General features: G+C 50.4%; 1 protein-coding gene across 2 annotated transcripts in view; it reads left to right on the top strand.

Moving 5' to 3' along the window:
* Positions 1-9,951: 9,951 nt before the first annotated feature.
* Positions 9,952-12,445, top strand: part of ZC3H7A (zinc finger CCCH-type containing 7A) — a 37,501-nt gene continuing 35,007 nt past the window's right edge. Inside the window, exon 1 of one of the 2 annotated variants that reach the window (XM_047713152.1) lies at positions 9,952-10,088. The gene's annotated coding sequence lies outside the window, so the exon portion shown is untranslated. Of the gene's footprint in view, positions 10,089-10,731; positions 11,179-12,445 lie in introns of those variants that run through there. The other variant, XM_047713153.1, reaches the window with a different exon arrangement.

The raw sequence follows: 12,445 nt of genomic DNA, 5'->3' as shown, positions 1-12,445 counted from the left end.
GTGGGTTAAAGCCTCTGCCTTCGGCTCAGGTCATGATCCCAGGGTCCTGGGATTGAGCCCCGCATCCGGCTCTCTGCTCAGCAGGGAGCCTGCTTCCGTTCCTCTCTCTGCCTACCTGTGACCTCTGCCTGTCAAATAAATAAATAAAATCTTAAAAAAAAAATTAAAAAAAGAAAAAGAAATCTCCTGTGAATCCATAATTATTTCAAAATGAAAAGTTTAACATTTAAATAGGACTAAAACAGACTGTTGAAATGAAAAAAAAATTGTCTTTTTTTTCCGAACTACATGAGAAAGGGATTCAGAAATGCTATTGTAATTATAAGAACTGGCCACAAGGTGTCACTGGTGGCCTGCCACAGCCCATGGAAACGTTTTTTTACCCCCCTTTTCCCTAAATGAGAGTTGTCATTCATGAAGAAAGTACTTAAGAATATAAAACTACTATATATATATAGGTACATATATAGTAAGTTAAGCAATATATATGTATTTTAACTTTATTAAGTAATCGCTATCTCTAAGGTGGGGCTCGAGCTCATGACTCCAAGATTAAGAGTTTCATGCTTGGGGTGCTTGGGTGGCTTAGTCAGTTAAGCATGGGACTCTTGGTTTCTGCTCAGGTCTTGATCTCAGGGTAGTGAGATCTGGAGCCCTGTGAGGGGCTCGCCTCAGGGCAGAGTCTGCTTGAGAATCACTCCCTTACCGTCTCCCTCTCCCTTGGTACCCTCCACGACCCCCTCCCGTGTGCTCTCTCAAATTAAAAAAAAAGAGAGAGAGAGAGAGAATTCCATGCTCTACTGACTCTGCCAAAGCTGCTGTATTCAAACACAGTTTTGTTTTTGTTTTCTGATTGGGAGCATTGTGAAATCCTAGTACCCTATTCTTTTTTAGGTGAAAACAAAGAAAACCCCTCAGAAAGGGAATGGAGTTAAAGAGGCAAATGGGGCATTGTCTAGAGGGACATCCTTTCTCAAACTGTGGTCCACAGGCTGATAGTGATGATATGGCCTGAGAATTTGTAAGAGGGGCCAAACCTGGGACGTCTGGGTAGCTCAGTGGGTTAAGCCTCTGCCTTCGGCTCAGGTCATGATTCCAGGGTCCTGGGATCGAGCCCCGCATTGGGCTCTCTGCTTAGAGGGGAGCCTGCTTCCCCCTCTCTCTCTCTGCCTGCCTCTCTGCCTACTTGTGATCTCTCTGTCAAATAAATAAAATCTTAAAAAAAAAAAAAAAAAAGAAGGGCCAAACCTCAGCCCCTACCCCTGATCTGCAGAATCAGTTTCCCAACAGGTTCAAAGGGCTGAGGCTGCTGGTACGTGGATCACACTTGGAGCAGGACAAGAATCTAGAAGAGACTCCAGAAAATGGACGGAGCCATGGGAGATGTCAGCTGCTGCCATTACCATAAAATCTTCCTGATCCGGTGCTCACAAAATCAGAATCATCCATTTTTACCTGGATTGGATTACATATCACAAGCTGATAGTTTGTGCAACCTGCCTAATTATACCCACAAGATAATGCCTGTGCAGATAGGTGCAGACACAGAAAACATAGAAATTGTATTAAATATTACACATCAAACTTTGGTTCTGATCTTGCAATGACGACAGGATAACTCATTTTAGAATCTCAGACCAAAGCATTAATCTTTTTTTTTTTTTAAAGATTTTATTTATTTGAGACAGAACGTGTGGGAGGGGCGGAGAGCAGCAGAGGGAGAGGGAGAAGCAGACTTCCCTCTGAGCAGGGAGACTGATGCGGGACTTGATTCCAGGATCTCGGGATTGTGCCCTGAGCCAAGGCAGCCTGAGCCACCCAGGCATCCCAGAACTGCTACTTCTATTTTTTTTTTTTTTAAGATTTTATTTATTTACCTGACAGACAGAGATCACAAGTAGGCAGAGAGGCAGGCAGAGAGAGAGGAAGGGAAGCAGGCTCCCCGCCGAGCAGAGAGCCCGATGCAGGACTCGATCCCAGGACCCCGAGATCATGACCTGAGCCGAAGGCAGCGGCTTAACCCACTGAGCCACCCAGGCGCCCCTACTTCTATTTTTTTATTGTGCTAAAAGCTCATAGTTCAAAACTGGCCCCCGGCACTGCTGCTCTCATTTGTAAACAAGCTGAACTTTGTTCAGGGCTGGGTTTCGTGAAGGACGGTTTGCTCCCTGGCTCAGTCCATATCCCATTGTTTACTTTTCCTTCCCTGTTCTTCCATTTTGTTCCCTGGCCTTTTCTGATCTTATCAGTCTCTGCTTTATTTCCTTCTCTCGCGTTGACATCTCAGTCAGTTCAGATACACTGTTATCGGACAGTTGGTGGATTTTCATAATTAAGTATAATTCTCTTTGACTTGTGTTTCTTCCAAGAGCCTCAGGCTACTTAGGAATCCTTTTGAGATGGCCTTTTACTTATTTAATTTTTAAAACATTTTTTATTACTGAAGTAGAGTTGACATCAGGATGGCCTTTTATTTTATTGTTTTTTTAAGATTGTATTTATTTAATGGAGGGAGACAGAGAGAGAGAAACCACAAGCAGGGAGAACAGCAGGCAGAGGAAGAGGGAGAAGCAGACTCTGCGCTGAACAGAGAGCCTGATGGGGGGCTCGATGCCAGGACCCTGGAATCAGGGCCTGAGCTGAAGGCAGATGCTTAAGGGCTGAGCCACCCAGGCTCCCCAGGGATGGCCTTTTGAATTCCCTGTAGAATCTCTTACGGACCAGTGGTGGCAAGGAGCACACATTCACCACCAACTCCTTTTCATCCTCTAGCACCCATCTGGTCTGCTGTACTTTGGATGTTTCTTATTAGCAAATGGTCTTTTTAAGAAAGCATTTATTTTGGGCGCCTGGGTGGCTCCGTGGGTTAAGCCTCTGCCTTCAGCTCAGGTCATGATCCCAGGGTCCTGGAATGGAGCCCCACATCAGGCTCTCTGCTCAGCAGGGAACCGGCTTCTCTTCCTCTCTCTCTACCTGCCTCTCTGCCTACTTGTGATCTCTCTGTGTCAAATAAATAAAATCTTAAAAAAAAAAGGATTTATTTCTATTTTTGGGGGGGAGGGCAGAAGGAGAGGGAGAGAGAGAGGGCATTAAGCAGTTGCCATGCCCAGTTTGGGGCTCAACCTCATGACCGTGAGATCATGACCTGAGTTGAAATCAAGAATTGGTGGCTTAACCGACTGAGCCTCCCCTCGCCAGCGCCTCTAGAGAGTATTTATATGGTAGCGGAAAATGTTTTTCCGTAAATAGATACTCATCAATAAATACTAAAGTAGTCAACAAAATAATTTATTGAACACCTGCGTTCCTGTCGCTGTGGGGTACAGTGTTGAAGAAAAACAGACAGAACCCTTATCTTCGTTGACTTATGGACTAGTGAGGGAGAGAAACAGGAATCAAATAATAGGCGAACAAATGTAATGTTGCACCTGTGTCCAGGGCCAAGAGGGAAGGAGGTGATACGCTGAACACCGCGGCTGTTGACCTACTCTGTAAAGTCAGGGAGACTTCCCTAGGAGAGTGTCCCATGGAGAAGCCATGAGTTCAGGCTGTGACTGGTTATGTCGGAAATGCCCCTGAGGTGGCCACGGAGAGATGCTTCTGTGGGTAGGCGAACGTAGGGGGTTCAGTGGGCTGATCTGGGCCAGGGATGCTCATGTTAGAGCGCCGGAGTATAGATGACGGAGGAAGTGGGACGTATAAGATTGCCAGGGAGGGCAGAGAATTGGCACAGGAGAGGACATACTGCAGTGATTTTCTTTTCCGACAAAGAGAGTCACCGTTTTGGACGTCCGTGTGTTCGGTCCTTAACCTTCTACAGGTGCCAGCACTTGTGCTTGGAAGAGCCATCCTTCTGTCCCTTGGTGACATCCCTCCCTAGCTCCACGGCCTGCAAGGACCAAACTGAAGCCCCAGTTGTATAACATGATTGTATACAACCCATCTTAGACCACGTCCTGGCCTCGGTGGTGGATTCCGGATGGACGTACAGCCCAGTTCTGGCCAATGAGAGTCAGACTGGGGTATTCATGGCAGTTTCTCTAAGCGCCAGTCTTCACGGGGTCGCTGAGAAGACATCCTGTAAGCCTGAACCTGCTGGGAGCTCTCTGGCCTCCTAGAGGGACGGCCTGCTTAAGAATGCAGAATCAGGGGCACCTGGGTGGCTCAGTCAGTTAGGCGGCTGCCTTCAGCTCGGGTCATGATCCCGGGGTCCTCGGTCAGCCCCACATTGGGCTCCCTGCTCTGCGGGAAGCCTGCTTCTCCCTCTCCCTCTGCCTGCCGGTCTGCCTGCTTGTGCTCTCTCTCTCTGTCAAATAAATTAAAAATCTTAAAAAAAAAATGCAACCAGCAGACGGATAAAGACTGAGTTCTGATGACATCGGGGCAACGTCACGTGGTTGATTAAATCCCACGAGCTCATGCATTTGCTTTCTGCGTTCACCTAGTTTAAGTAGGGTTCGCTACTCACAGATCGCTTGCAACTAAAAAATTCTCGACCCAACCCACCAAAACCTTTAGAAAGAATACCAGTAAAGTGCTTGAGAAGGAACTGGTGCCCAGAAGGTATCTGAATCACTAAGAGGTTGGTTCCTCCTGGCTGCTGGGACTTCACTGCTAGATTTTGATGCCCTTCTATGAAAAAAAAAAATTAAAAATGTGCCAAGCCACTGCAATGAGGGTAAACTAGTGGACTGGAAACCACTTCCCCTAATCCAAGAAGAGCAACAGAGACTTTGCTGATAATGTAGACCAGGTGGGGAAAATGAGCATTTGAAGTGAAAGGTTCTTACATAGCCACATGGAACTCAAGAATGTCTAAAACCCAGGGAGTTAGGTTTATTCTAGAAAAGCAGCAGCAGATTTAAATATATATTTTGTAACACATTTGTGTGTGATGTATAAAATTTTTGAATTCTTTTTTCTTCCTAAAAGACCACACATGCACACGTAGGTTTCCCTGTACACCTAAGGCAGCGACCGTTCCCCAAAACATCTCTCCTGATGAAGACAGGAGAATATCATGTCGGTGGGTGGTAAATGTTAGGGAACAGAGTGGGCTCCGGTGTTTTTTTTTTTTAATTAATATTTAAAATTTATAGCACCACCTGATTACCGTGATTTAGATTTAGAATGTGTTCACACTTATTCCTCTTGGCAAATGTCTTTTAAATACGGTGATTTAAATTTTGCTATAAATCAGACTAGGGCAGCAGACGTAAGTTCGTGCTAAGTGCATTTTATAACAACCTCACAGAAGGGAAAAAATGGCTTTGGACATATTTTTGGAAACACTCGTGTTGTTTACTCAAGGGAGGACTTGTGCATTCTTTATATTTATGGCTTCTGCGAATTTCTTAATAAGCCTTGGCACCCTGCCAAGGGATATAAATGAGCAAAATTTATGATCCTTGAGTATGATTAAAAAAAAAAAAGATTAGTTGGATTAAAGGAGCCTGAGAGCAGTGTCCTTGGATTGAGACAGGAAGTTTCTTTTCAACTGCAGTGTTGGTGGTGAGTTACCTTCAGATGTCACGTTAATTCTCCTCATTGATACACATCCCACAATCTCACATTTCAAAAGACCAAGATCTTGGCCGCAGCATTCCAATAGATCAAGTTCCCTTAATCTGTGTTTTGCTTCATCACAGGGGTCCCGCTGCTCCTTCCTGTTCTCTAGTCCATTTCCCAGACCCACATCTTGGAGGATCTTCAAACAGCTTTTTTAAATTCTAAGAATCTTGAGTGGAGGCACCGTGACTGGCCGATTTGGTAATCCAGCAAACTGCCCTGAACATAGTTGGCACTTGTATTTGTTGAAAAGATGCAGGAAGCTCCCTGGATTCTATCCATGGTCCCAGAAGGACCAGTTCCAAGTGGCCTCGGTTCCAGAGGCTGGAGGCAGTAGAGACTATGGGCAGGATTAACTCCATAATCAGAGTTGAGGGAGGAAAAATCAGCTGGGAATATCTATCAAGGAAAGACAGACACATGGAGGGGCGCCTGGGTGGCTCAGTGGGTTAAGCCTCTGCCTTCGGCTCAGGTCATGATCTCAGAGTCCTGGGGATCGAGCCCCGCATTGGGCTCTCTGCTCAGCAGGGAGCCTGCTTCCTCCTCTCTCTCTGCCTGCCTCTCTGCCTGCTTGTGATCTCTCTGTCAAATAAATAAAATCTTAAAAAAAAAAAAAGACACATGGAAAAGGGATCCTATATTTCCAACTCTGGGGCCAAAGAAAGGAAGGAATGAAGGAAGGAAAGGAAGAGAGAAAGAAAAGAAAGGAAAAAAGAAAAAAGCGGGGGAAAGTAGGGACCCTTCCTGAGTCCAGGAAGGGAGTTCTCCTGATTTCTTGTGGTCCTCCATTCTCAGAAGCTACTAAGAATTGAGTTCTTTTTTTCTGGTAAATGTATTGTCTACCCAAATACAAGCAGGAAACTGTGATACACCGAGACATTGAACTCGGTATCAATTCCAAAAGGAAAGGAAAGTCCTTCAGAAGCAAAGATCTGTTTTCCTAGTAGTGTACAGAGTATCCTCCAGGAGGGCTCCTAAAAATTACTGGAAAAAAAAAAGAAACAACACAAACTCTTATTATCCCCCCAAATATTTATGTGTCTGCTTTTTTTATTCTCCCCTTGAATAATTGCTGTTCTCTTGCTTTACCTCATGTTTGGTAGCTAGCTCGCAGTTAGTTACACATTAAACTTGATGTGCAGGCAACCAGCCTACCGGAAATAAAGGAATCTAGTTGATATTTTGTAACTTTCTTACACTTCAGCATTTCATCAAAGCTTCATTTGGAAGCCGCATAGCCTGGGGGATTCACGGGGATTGTTCAATTCGCTTCATTATTCATAAGAAGGAATGTGCTATTAGCTGCTTTATGCTGTGCATTTAGGGTCTAGCACAGAATTTCATGTGATGCGTTGACATAAGTCAGCGCATGTGGCTTGTACAATCATCACGTGGTCCCTTAGCAAACATTTAGCACGTGTCTTTCATGTCTGAGAGCTATAAAATTTTCCTTTTCTGATATAGGTATGGAATGGTAGCAAACAGATCATTTTCATTTTCATTATTGTTTATTTGATGTTGTCCCTCTGGTCAGTCCGTTTCTGTATATAGTGATAACGGTCCCAAGATTGAGGCTCTACTTTTTTTTTTTTTTTTAAAGATCTTATTTATTTGACAGACAGAGACCACAAATAGGCAGAGAGAGGGGGGTGGGAAGCAGGCTCCCTGCTGAGCAGAGAGCCCGATGTGGGGCTTGATCCCAGGACCCTGAGATCATGAAGGCAGAGGCTTAACCCACTGAGCCACCCAGGTGCCCCTGAGGCTCCATATTTAAGCCAGTGATTCTCAAGCATTTTTCTGCTTCAGTGCCCCTAAGAGATGGGTCACCCCTTCATTACGCCCTTGGGAACAGTTTCTGTAACGGTGGACCAGGGAATATGCTTCAGTGTCTGGGGGTGCAGTGGCTTGCAAGGGCCCCTTCTGACTCCAATGATGATGCTGGAAAGCTTACTCCGTTCATTAGTCACTCCTCTAAAGGTAAGGGTACTTAAGAGAGAAAGAAGGAGAGCCAGAGAAATTGCAACAGAAGCCGAGTCAGAGCCGTGCATTGAGTTGGGGGAAGGTGCCATGGAGCCACAGAATTTGGATGGTTTCTAGAAGCTGGGGACAGTGAGAAGAGAGATCCTCTCCTGAAGCCTCCTGAAGGAACCGGCCTTGCTGACACCTTGACTGTAGCTCAGTGAAACCCGCTTCGGACTCCAGATTTGCACAACTGTCAGATAATAAATACGCGTTGTTTTAAGCCATTGAGTTTGTGGCGATCTGTTGCAGCAGCAACAGGAAACGAATACAATCCCGTCGAGTTGTTCCTTGAAAAGCATGCAGCTTCCTGTGGCTTTACGATGGCCTTCAGTGCCTGGCCCTTGCTCAGCTCCCTGGTCTCAGCTCCCTGGTCTCAACTCCCTGGTACCCCATCCAGCACTCTGGGGTTTGGCCACCATGGCCTTTCGGGATCTTCTGACTTAAATTTTCCTATTCTCTCCACATGCTCCTGCAGCCAGTTGCCTCTTGTGCACCTACAGACCTTGGCTCCGAGGTTCCTGTAGACATCCATTCAAGAAGGGTTTACGAAGTGGTAGTCACTCCACGAGGGACTGGGAATCCACAACAAAACAGGGTCTCTGCTCTCCTAGTGGGGTGGAGATAGGCTGTAAGTACCCAGATGATTCAACAAGTCATTCCAGATAGGGAGGGCTGCTGTAAGGACCAAGCCGCACCCTGCACCCAACACTCCCGAGCAGCATTAGATGGGCTGCGGGTTAGGCCTCTCCAAGAGCAGCCAGCCATTGGAGCTGAGACCCAAATGGTAAGCCGCCTCTGGCCCTAAGAGCCTCTTCCTTAGAAAGGACTTCCCGGATGCCACACAGGCCCTGGCAGCTCTCCCTGAATGTTTCCGTCACACTGTTTACCTGGTATTGTAAACCAAATTGTGTCCACTCCAAATCCAAATGTTGAAGGCCTGACCCGCATGTGACTATCTGGACATAAAGCCTTTACCGAGGTGATTCAGGCGATAAGAGTTCACGAGAGAGAGCCCTAAACCAGCAGGAGGGGCATCCTTATGGGAAAAAGACACCAGGGATGCGTGTGCACGGAGAAGAGACCACATGAGGACACCGTGAGGAGGTGGACACCTGCAAGCCAAGGAGAGAGTTCTCACCAGAAACCAGCCGTACAGTCACCTTTATCTTGGATGTCCAGCCTCCAGAACTGGCAGAAAATTCTTGCTTTAGGTCGCCAGGTCTGTAGCATTTTGTTAGGATAGCCTACACAGACTAATACAGCTGATTTGTAAATCGACGTCCCCTTGAACACTGTGAGAGAGCCACGTAGCTAGTCTCCCTGTTCCTCGTCCTGTCCCTCCTATGACCTAGGCTCTGCACAGTAGCCGGAGAGAATGGTCTAGAATGCAAATCAAGATTACGGAACTCCCAATTCAGATCTGTCAAGGAACTGCCATGCCACACAGAACAAACTCCAAATTCCAGGTCATGGCCCTGCTCTTCTTTCTGACCCTTCCTGCTCCCCAGACACCAAGCTGCAGCCTCAGGGCCTTTGCACTGGTTCTTCCCTCCTCCCGGGGCACACTCCCCATCTCTGCGTGCTGGTCACCTTCTGAGGCCTTTGCTAGTGACTCACCCACACCTTCAGTGTAGCCCTCCATTTCGGTCATGTCACCTGGCTTCCGTGTCTTTGGTTTGTACTGCTCTAAATGGTCTGGGTCCCTGTTGTTCTACACCTTGCTCCCCTTCCCATGCCTGGCTGGGGACTCTGCCTTGTACACTGCGGAGCCCCGGAGCACAGGGCCGGGCCTGGCCCACAGGGGCACCTGGCCGCGTCCAGTACTGTGGGTGACGTGGCACTGGGGTGGTACCTGCAGGCCCGGGAGCCAGGCCCCGGGGAGCCCAGGCAACCCAGAGCCAGGCCGAGGCGGGCCCTGCCTCCCGGAGCTCCCCCGGGGCCGCCCGTGCCCCTTCCGTCCGGAAGACCGGGGACAATATGGTGGCTCCGGGGCTCCCGTTTCCACTCTCAGAGTACGAAGCACCGGAGGAGGTCTGAGGCCTGGACAAGTAAACAGCCTCTCGGGGGAGGCTGCCGGAACCCCGAAAGTGGGTCAGCTCCCGGTCGGACGCCGGTCTAAGCCCCGCGCCTCCGCTCCGGGGTCGCCGCCCGCGGGAAGCGCGCGCGCGCCCGTGAATTTGAACCGCGCGTCCAGCAGTCGGTGGTCACGCAGCCCGGGGCCCCCCTGCCGCCCGGCCCGGCCCGGCCCGGCCCGGCCCGACGTGGCGCCGCCGCCCCCAGCAACGACACTGACGGGCGCAGCCAATGGCGGCGTCTCCCGGGCGCCCGGCGCGGCCTCCAGCCGCCAGAGGGCGCCGCGCGGGCGCAGCCGAGCCGCCGCCGCGGGTCGCGGAGGGAAGCTGCGAGCGAGCGAGCGCCCGGGCCCCCGCCGTCGCCGTCGCCGTCCGCTCCCCTGCCCGCCGCTGTCCGCCCGCCGGCCGGCGCCGCCGTCCCCGCAGGTAGGTGGGCGCCGCCCGGCCCCGCGCGCCCCCGGCCCGGCCCCCGCCCCTCCCCCGCCCGGCTCCCCCGCCCGGCGCGCGCCCGCCGCCGCCTCGTGCTCGCGCGCGGCCGTTAACGGACGCCGGGCGGGGGAGGGGCGGCGGCGCCCAGGGGCCGGGGCGGCGGAGGTGGGGGCGGTCGCGGCCCCCGGAGGAGGGGAGGTCGGAGGGCGCGCCGCCGCCCGGGCCGGCAGCTCCCGGCGGACGCCGGCGGGCGGGGTCCCTGGGACTCCCCTCCTCGCCCCTTCTTCCCCTCCCCTCCTTTCCCCTCCCCTGCCCTCCGGCGGCGGGGCGCCCCTCGGGGCGAGTCTGCGGGAAGCCGGGCGCCCAGGGCCGCCGCTCCCCGCCATCCACGCCTGCACGCGCTCCCGCTGGCCCCGCACCTCCTCTCTGCTTACTTAATCCTCCTTCCCCCCAACCCTCCACCAGTTTATTTTTTCCGTCGTTTGTGTCTGTTCGGTCACCGCGGGTCCCCTAATCCAGTGTCTTGGGTCTGGGGGCGGGAGGGACGCGCGCCGAGTGCGTGGCTCGTTTATTTCGGGGGAACCAGCCCTCCCCCCCCCCCCCCACCGTTGCTTTTGCGCCGGGCGCCCAGCTAGGACGCGCGGCGGAGGGTTTCCTGTCTTTCTTGGGGATATGGGGACTGCCGGGTTTTGGGTTTCTTTCCCCACCGGTGACGAATGGAGACCTGTCAGTTCTCATTAGCGCGAAGGCCCGGCTGGGGACGGTCATCGCAGGGGTGTGGTCAAGCCGGGGAGCGCCGGCGGGGCCCGAGAGTTTGCGCCTGCGCCCGGGCTGGGGAGTTCTTCAGCGCTCGGGTATTTCTCCCGTCGTCCCCCCCCCCCCCGCCCACCGCCCCAAGTGCTTAGAGATTAAAGAAGGCACCTGTGCTAGGTACGGAGAGAGCGGGCATCTGCTTACATGAGACCCGAGCTGCGCGGGAAGGTGGCCGCCCGCCGGCCACACGGGCGTGCTGAGCGCTTAGTTACATGGCTGGACCCAGCTGAGATGTGCCCCGGCTGAAAAAGACATATTTGATTTTAAACACTAGGTATGGAATGGGAAAAACCAACCAACCCAACAGTAAAAGATCTCATAATTTTTTAAAAAGATTTTATTTATTTATTTGACACAGAGAGATCACAAGTAGGCAGAGAGGCAGGCAGAGAGAGAGGAGGAAGCAGGCTCCCTGCTGAGCAGAGAGACCAATGCGGGCTCAATCCCAGGACCCTGAGATCATGACCCGAGCCGAAGGCAGAGGCTTAACCCACTGAGCCACCCAGGCGCCCCAAGATCTCATAATTTTAAGTTAAAATGTTAGGATGATAATACTTTGAACCTAATCCGGTCAACCAGAATAAATCGTTGACATTATTTACACGGGTATCTTTTTACTTTTGTTGAACGTGGCAACTTGGAAATTTGAAATTACATATGTGGTTCGCCTTATACTGCTATTGGCCAGTGCTCTAAACGAGCATCTGAGTGGGGCAGGGCGGCTGGGAGCCTGTACCATCTGCTTATCTTTTCCTGCTTCCCTGATGGCATGTGGCCTCCTGTCCTCTAGGCTCTCCAGGAGCCCCCGCCTGGTCCTTCTCACTCTGAGCTGAACTGAAGTGTTGAGCTGATTGCAAATGATGCTCTTGTCCTAATTTGCAGAATAATACAAGTTTCAAAATTTTCTTTGTTGAGAGAGTTTCTCTCTCTGCTATGTATTGGAGTCTGGAAACAGGTTGGGTTAGAATCAGAATGAGATCGTGCCGGTTATGGAGGATGAGTATTTCCAGTATTCATGGGTGGGTTCTGTAAAGAGCATGTTAATTTCCAGGCCCTCTGCCACCAGAACGAACTGGAGAGTCCAGGCCTTCCTCTGAGTTATTGTGACTTTTGCTTGGGGGCTCACATCTGTCTCATAACAAAGTGTCCAGTAGAAGAGTCATTGTTTCAAGAAAGTGTTGGAACATCTGGGATGTTTCACTGCCTGGGTTTGTAGTCTCTGAGAGTTACAATGGAGCCCAACACTTCTGTAAGTGTTACAGAGTGAGCTAACTGTTGCAAGGCAGGGTTGAGGGTTACTTTAACTACTTTTCATTTTTTTTGTTTATGCTTTTCTGTGGAAAGGCTTGAGTCTGAGGATACAATTTAATCAGGACTGGTAACTATAATTTTTCACTTGAAATTTAGGAATATCTTTTTTTTTAAGATTTTATTTATTTACTTATTTGACAGATCACAAGTAGGCAGAGAGGCAGGCAGAGAGAGAGGGGGAAGCAGGCTCCCCACCAAGCAGAGAGCCCAATGCGGGGCTCCATCCCAGG

This window comes from Lutra lutra, chromosome 18, assembly GCF_902655055.1.
Source record: "Lutra lutra chromosome 18, mLutLut1.2, whole genome shotgun sequence".
Lineage (NCBI taxonomy): Eukaryota > Metazoa > Chordata > Mammalia > Carnivora > Mustelidae > Lutra > Lutra lutra.
This window is presented reverse-complemented; position numbering and strand designations above follow the sequence as displayed.